The 8594-nt window shown below is 33.8% G+C and overlaps 1 non-coding gene across 1 annotated transcript; it reads left to right on the forward strand.

Annotated features, from left to right (window-relative positions):
• Nucleotides 1-1098: 1098 nt before the first annotated feature.
• Nucleotides 1099-1205, forward strand: LOC141588948 (small nucleolar RNA R71). Its single transcript, XR_012519913.1, has one exon. It is a non-coding gene; the product is annotated as a small nucleolar RNA R71 (small nucleolar RNA).
• The last annotated feature ends 7389 nt before the right edge of the window (nt 1206-8594 follow it).

The raw sequence follows: 8594 nt of genomic DNA on the forward strand, positions 1-8594 counted from the left end.
AGCTTGGGCTTGGCTTGGCGAATTGGGAACGGAAGTCTAATCACAATAGGCTCTTCCTCCACTTCTTTAGCCTTCTCTTCATTTCTCTTCTTTGATGAGTCATTGGTAGTTGGTTCTACTACCTTAGGATTTCTTCTCAATAGTTCCATCACATCACTTTGCTTTAAACTTTCCTAAAAAACATCATCTTCAATTGGCGTCTTAGGTCCCTCATATCTCGTACCACTTCTCAAGTGAATGGCATTGATGGTTTCATGTCTTTTAGAAGGATTACCTTGAGGAGGTAGTTGTCCTTTTTATCTTTGGGAACTTGAAGAGGGCAATAGGGACAATTGTGTTTCCATCATTTTGGTGTGAGCAAGGATATTGTTGATGGTAGTGTCTTTGGCTTGGCTATCTCTTTGCATTTGAGCAAATAAATCTTGTTGGCTCTTTTGCATTTGGAGGACCGCTTTTTGAACATCAAAAGCTTGGTCATTGGATTGATTGTAAGAGGGTTGGTTTTGTTTGAAGTAGGGTCTTTGAGTAGGATTTCTCATTGGAGGTGGGGTGTATGTGGGTTGAGGATTTTGAACATTTTGGCTTTTGTATGAGAAGTTTGGGTGAAACTTGGTGTTTTCATTATAATAGTTAGAGTAAGGGGTGTCATTCTTGTATGCTTGGAAAGCATTCACTTGCTCACTTGTGCCCATACACTCTTGTTGATCATGTCCCAAAGTTCCACAATTCTCACACACTCCATTTGGAATAGAAGATGTTGCCACCATGGCGTTGACATGTTGCTTGGATGATTGAGAAGCTTCATTCATCTTGGCTATAGCTTTCTCAAATTTCAAGTTCATTGTGTCAATATGGGAGCTTAGTTGGGCGTCCAAATCGGCACTCAATTGTGTGACGGAGTCAACTTCATGTCTCCCTCCCCTAGTAGCTTTTATTGGCCTACTATATTGAGAGTTGTGAACCGCCATCTCCTCTATCTTTTCCAAAGTTTAGTTGTCATCAACCTCGGTGAATCTTCTATTAGAACCCATGTTGAGCACATTCCTTGAATCTTCATACAACCCATTCCAAAATTGTTGAACAAGAAACCATTCGCTTAGTCCATGATGAGGAAAAGAGCGACATGTGTCTTTAAATCTCTCCCAAGCCTCGTATAGAGACTCTTCATCTCTTTACTTGAACCCGGTGATTTGGGCTCTGAACATGTTGGTCTTCTCCGGAGGATAGAACTTCTTGTAAAAGGCAAGTGCTAACTTCTTTCATGAATAAATTCCAAGAATGGCCTTATCTAGGCTCTTTAATCATTGCTTTCCGGCTCCGATCAAGGAAAAAGGAAACAATACCCATCGAATTTGGTCTTGAGTTACCCCCGTTTGAGAAACTGCATCACAATAGTCAGAAAACGTCTCCATGTGTAGATGAGGATCCTCACTAGGCATCCCTCCAAATTGACTTCTCTCAACTAATTGTATGAAAGCGGATTTGGCAATGAAATTATCGGTTAAGTGGGGTGGTGTTCGGTACCATTTGATAGGTTCTTCTCGGTTGGTACGGAATGAGATGAAAATTTAGGCATTGTAGGTTGATTTTGTGGTTGGTTTGGAATTGAGTTTTCCTCTCCTTATCTTGCAAAAGTGTTGGTAAACTCAACACTATCCGATTGGACAACACCAATATCCACAAGTTCTCCAATACCCGCAATTTTTGAAGTCCCTCTAACGGTTCTTCTAATGTTGGTCAAGGTTCTTTCAATCTTGGGATCAATAGGCAAAATACCGCCTTATGATCTCTTAGACATGCAAAAATCAAACAACTAGAAAACAATTAAAACTAGCTTGAGGAGTTTGACTTCCCCAAGGCTAAGAAAGACGCAACTAAAAACAACAAATGATAACAATTCAATTGAACACCGTCCCCGGCAACGGCGCCATTTTTGATTCGGTCTAAACTTTGTCGTCTAAGCTTACCAATCAAAACACTATATATAATCTCAACTAACTACTCTTAGTAGAGTGGCAGGTAAAGGTCGGATTATCCCAAGGGACGGGTATTGTATTGATTTATCGGTTGTAGAGAGTTATGTCTTAGGGTGTCACAATTTGGGTTGAGTTTGAGGTTTGCAATCTAGACTAATTTAACAAAAGAAATGTAAATAAATGAAAGCAAAGCAAAGCAAGTAAATGGGGTTTGTAAACAATTGATTAAGGCACTAGGGTGTCATGGTTTTATAGAGGAATCATGGTGAAGATCATACAAACAAGTTTACATAGATACAAGCAAATTATTGTTGTAATGGAATCGAGTTAGTTTATGTCTTACAATTCCTAGGAAGATTTGGGTCTCGGAGCCGAGTCGGTCAAGAATTTACAACTACAAGTCGACTTAGTTTCTTCCTATTCAACTACATATATGGTCTAACAAGCCTTGAGTTAGTTTATATCTTACAAGTCTTGTTGAATGGATAAGAGATTCATGCTAGGTTGTCAATCAATCATTTCATCAAGCATAACATGTGCATAGGTTGAAACTACACAAACAAGCAATCATATGAAAATATATTATATATATCATGAAGTCGTAAACCCAAATCAGTTTCATTTTTCATTTCTCCCAAAACCTAATCGACGACACACCTTCTCCCTCACCATCTTTCAACCTTTTTGAGATCCCTCACACTTGGAGACACCATGGGGACGGAGGCTTGAGTCGGGTCGTGGTCTTGTCGCCGGAATGACGAGCATAGGTAAGTCGTTATCATCATCATCCCTAGGTTTCGTTGTGGTTATGCTTGTTAGTAATAGGGGTTTTCCTAATGGTTGTAATAGGTGTGGATGGAGGTTACCTTGCCTTCATATGGATATATGCGATGTTGGCTGCTAATTGCTAAAGGTAGGTTTTCCTACTTAGTACTGTCGATTGGTTGTCATGTGTGGTGCGTGGTATCCCTGATCGTGTAATAGTATTATTGTGTTTGTGTGCGGGGTGCGTCCCTGGCTGAGTGAAGTCATCTTTGGAAATGGCTTCACGCCCTTGTTCCGCCACTTGTAGTTCCCGTCACAAGGGGGTGTGCACATTAATGGTCATTGGGTTATTCGCTCTATGGTTTTGAGCGGGGCTTAGGTGGTAAGGCTACGGTCCCCACTGGCGGTGTGGATTACTGGTTGCGACTGGTAATCTGGCAAGACTATACCTTCGGGTTAGTCAGGTGACTGGTGGATTATTGGAGTTGGAGGTTTGTGCTTGTGTTGTACTATGATTTGTATGTTGTTCTTCAGTTACTGGCCTTGTGTGGTTTTGTCTGTGTTTCTTTCTTGTTATGTGTCTGCGGTGATCCATTATGGTGAGCAGTCAGTCTTAGCAGGTGTTGATATCTGGAGCTTATCTGGGTGCGTTGGAGGGACGAGTCTTTCACCAAGTCTTGGCATGGATAGTCTCACCGTAGTTGTTTGTTCATCAGTTGTATCTTTCTTTTGTTGAGATAAAGCTTGTTAATAACTTTAATAGTTCTTTTATTGACGTTGTGATATACTATTCCTCAGGCAACCGAGATGATAATGCCCGTATCTGCTAAGGAAGGTCTTGTTAAGGCTCCTTGATAGATGGGGGTGTTACAATGCACCAGGTGTTATGTCATTCGTAGCATGCATACTAGTTGATGTTGGATTTGAGATAGAGATTGTTTTTGGTTATTTTTTCAAATGAGTCATAAAGACATAATAATATACTCCCTCCAATTTCATTTGTTGTTCCTCTTTCTTTTTGGCAGAAGAACTAAGGGAATCAATTTGGACCACACAATACACATGGCCTCACATCAAATTGATTTTTGACTACACAAAGTTGTCCAAAAAAGAAGAAAGGGAACAATAAGGAAAATAGATGGAAAGGGAAAGAAGAATAATAAATGAAATTTGAGAGAGTATAAATAAGGGATTCAAACATGAAACCTAATATTAACTGTGTATGATATATAGCAATCCATATTTATCCACTAAGTTTAGACATTTTCATTACTTAAGATTTAAAACAACTAGTATTGGTGCCCGGCTTCGCCCGGGCTACTTTTAATTACCATTATTTTTTTTCATTAAATAAAATTACTCAAAGTTGCATAATCTATAAATTTATCATTAATATATTTTTTTATGACATATTATAGAATTACGATGAAATAAATTTTGAGACAAATTCACTACTCCCGCTTTAAATATTTTGCTCTTATTAGTGAAACAATAGTAATAAAATTTCACTACTTGCCCATAATCATTATTACTTTTACTACTCCCGCCGTAATTATTGTTACTGTCACTACTGCCGCATTAATGTTGATAATTTCGCTATTCCCGCCGTAATTATTGTTACTTTAACTATTACCGCATTAATATTGATTATTTCACTACTCTCGTCGTTGTTTCTACCACTTTACTAATCTCGCTAATAATATTGTTACTTTTACTATTCAAATTAGTGATTACTATCATATAACTATGTCAATGATACTACAATTATTTTCTTTACTCACGAAATACTTTTACTACTTATGCATGCAATTTTAAGAGAATTATATATTTATATAAATATATTACATATATGCATTAAATCAAATCGAAAGAATTATGCAATATTATATACTATGAAATCTAACGTGAATTATTTATAACCTACTTATATTATATTTTTGTATGTTAAATAATTAACATCTATATACATCTAATAAACTATAAAGTTTAATAAAATTGCATAGATTTTAAATTTAATATATAATTTTATGATGATAATAACTAATACCATAAGTGTGCATGTTTATACTAATTAATTATTTTATTTTAAGGAAATTGACCATATTCTAGTCTTCTATAAATATTTAGGAAAATTACCAATCATCTTCTTTCTTTTATTCTCCTTGAAATTGACCATCTTAATTAATTATTTTATTTTAAGGAAATTGACCATCTTAATTAATTAATTATTTTATTTTAAGGAAATTAACCATGTTTTAGTCTCTTACAAATATTTAGGGAAATTATCAAGCTTCTATATAATTTAATGTTAACCCAAACTATATAATATTTGCATTGAGATCCCTTAATCGGGTCCATCACACGGTGCTAGTGATTTAAAACTATATAGTATAATTAATTTGTATAACTTTCTTTAATTACATTAAAGTCCCTTGGTTTCTGGAATTAATATACTAATATTGGTGCCCGGCTTCGCCCGGGCCACCTCTACTTACTATTTTTTTTTTCATTGAATAAAATTACGTTAGTCTCCTTGAAATTGACCATCTTAATTAATTATTTTATTTTAAGGAAATTGACCGTGTTTAGGAAAATTACCAAGCTTCTATATAATTTAATTTTAACCCAAACTATATAATATTTGCATTGAGATCCCTCAATCTGGTCCATCACACGGTGTTATTGATTTAAAACTATATAGTATAATTAATTTGTATAACTTTCTTTAATTACATTGAAGTCCCTTGGTTTCTGGATTTAATATATACTAGTATTGGTGCCCGGCTTAAGCCGGCTATTTCTACTTACCGTTAATTTTTTTTTTAATTAAATAAAATTACTTAAAGTTGCATAACTCATAAATTTATCATTAATATATTTTTCTATGACATGTCCTAAAATTACGATGAAATAAATTTTGAGACAAATTCACTACTCCCCCTATTAATATTTTACTCTTATTAATGAAACAATAGTAATAACATTTCACTACTTGCCCGTAATCATTATTACTTTTACTACTCCCACCGTAGTTATTGTTACTGTCACAACTACCGCATTAATATTGATAATTTCATTACTCATGCCGTAATTATTGTTACTTTCACTATTGCCGCATTAATATTGATTATTTCACTACTCCCGTTGTTGTCTCTACCACTTTCACTTTCACTAATTTCGCTGATAATATTGTTAATTTTACTATTCAAATGAGTGATTACTATCATATAACTATATCCATGTTACTACAATTCTTTTCTTTACTGACGAAATTACTTTTACTACTTATGCATGTAATTTTAAGAGGATTATATATTTATATAAATATATTACATATATGCATTAAATTAAATCGAAAGAATTATGCAATATTATATATTATGGAATCTAACTTGAATTATTTATAACCTACCTATATTATATTTTTGTATGTTAAATAATTAACATCTCTATACATCTAATAAATTATAATAAAGTTTAATAAAATTGCATAGATTTTAATTTAATATATAAGTTTATGATGATAATAAATAATACCATAAGTGTGCATGTTTATACTAATTATTTATTTTATTTTAAGGAAATTTACCATCTTCTAGTCTTCTATAAATATTTTGGAAAATTACCGAACATCTTCTTTCTTTTAGTCTCCTTGAAATTGACCATCTTAATTAATTATTTTATTTTAAGTAAATTGACCATCTTAATTAAAATTATTTTATTTTAAGGAAATTGACCATATTTTAGTCTCTTACAAATGTTTAGGAAAATTACCAAGCTTCTATATAATTTAATTTTAACCCAAACTATATAATATTTGCAATGAGATCCCTTAATCGGGTCCATCACACGGTGCTAGTGATTTAAAACTATATAATATTTGCAATGAGATCCCTTAATCTTTAATTACATTGAATCCCCTTGGTTTCTGGATTTAATATATAGTATTGATAGTATTGATTGATTGATTGATGGTGACTGAATTTAGTGTGGACCAATTCCAAACTACGGAGTAGTATTTTATTTCATTTTGTTTAGAGCTAAGGCCTTTAGCTCATCACTCATCATCGACAACTGATATTCGATATTCGTACCATGTACCATCTCTACGACGTTATAAGTATTCGAGTGCCCGAATTTGATCAAAATGTTGAATTATAGATAATGTATCGAGCATTGATAAACATTTGTATTATTATTTTGTCTCCCACCAAATTCCGTAATGACCTTTCAGTTTATGTTGCTACACTATTTTAATTGTATTTCATCAATCTTATGGGTGTGTATGGTGGTCCGCAAATAATTATCAAATGAACCCTACTAGTATTAATACACCTAACACAATTAACAAGTATATTGTGTTATTTTGTATGCAAATGGCATGATTATCAATTCATGGCATGATAATAACTCTACAGCAATTATTAATGATTGACTTTGCTATGATCTGCCGCCATTTCGGTATGGATACTTCGACTATGTTGTTTCTGTCTTAATTTCAACTTATTTTAGTTTAATTTAGCTTTATTAAGTTTAATTCAGCTTCATTCAGTTCAGTTCAGTTCAGCTCACTCTTTACAAATTAACAGTTACTTCAATCCCATTCAGTTCAATTCAGCTTCATTCTATCAGCCGAAAAGAACAGAACCGTCATCTCAAAATTAATAAAATAGATTAATTTTCCGTTCAACCGATGTTTGTGCTATTTAAGATGTCATGACCTGAAACGAACGAATTGACATGTAAATAACCAAATCTCTTAAGTCTTAAATTCGTAGTCGCCCAATAACTTGTTTGTCTCGTCTGCATATAATGGTTATAATCGAGTTTAGATCTTTTCCATTTTCTAAAAAAAACGGAGGGTTCATTTCTCTCTCACAAAAGAGTATAATATAGAGGATTCTCTTTTCATTGCTTTTCCTTTTATTTTACGGAATAAAGGTCTGGCCGTTAGATCGTCGTTAGATGAAATATTGAGCGTTAATAGGAAATGGACCCTCCATTTCTTTTTGGAAATAGAGAGGATCTTAATCATAAATACTACTGCAGTATAATGCCTAAGGACAGGCAATAATGCTGCCTGGTTTGCAGGACGCATTAAAAATACCAAATGGCTTTGAAAAATTCTGAATTTTTGTGACAATTAAGTTTTAATATCAAACTAAATCTGTACCAAATCTCATGAATTTGGAGGGACTCTAAGTATTTTTAATATTGACTGAAACAACCTGAAATCCTGAGATTGCAGACAACTGGCTCAACTGAAGTATGGGACTTGTTTGTGTAAGAAAATGATATAGTCAAGACCCTAAATTCCCACAGAAGACTCACAGAAAATCCAAGATATTAACTTAGTAAATTTAGACTCAAATCCACAGCAAACACAGGATTAAAGTTTAAGCTTTGCTCAACACAATTAAACTGAACCACGGTCAAGCACAGGTTCAACTTAATAATGCCAAACTGACTTTGATCAATTAACCCCATAGATCACAGGTTAATTATCAGGCCAGGGATTCAAACTACAGCTTAACACAAGTTTGAAAGAAATGAGAGAAGTCCTAAGGCTTAATTTTTCATTCAAAAATAATCTGCTTCAAACAGTTGAGACACAGGTCCTTATATAGGCCTTGTCTTTGAATTACAGCTCGAAAACCTAGCAATCCAAGGGCCAAGATTTAATCTAGGATGAGTACAAACTGTCTTAAATATATTACAAGCTGGAAATTAAAGTAACTAGGTGAAAATAAATAGCAATGGGTAAAAACAAACTGAAATAAAGCATGGAATGCAGTCCTGTCAGTTGTCTCCTTGTGCACAGGTTACTGTTGCTTTGGCTGCTAGCAAAGTCAA

This window comes from Silene latifolia, chromosome 6, assembly GCF_048544455.1.
Source record: "Silene latifolia isolate original U9 population chromosome 6, ASM4854445v1, whole genome shotgun sequence".
Lineage (NCBI taxonomy): Eukaryota > Viridiplantae > Streptophyta > Magnoliopsida > Caryophyllales > Caryophyllaceae > Silene > Silene latifolia.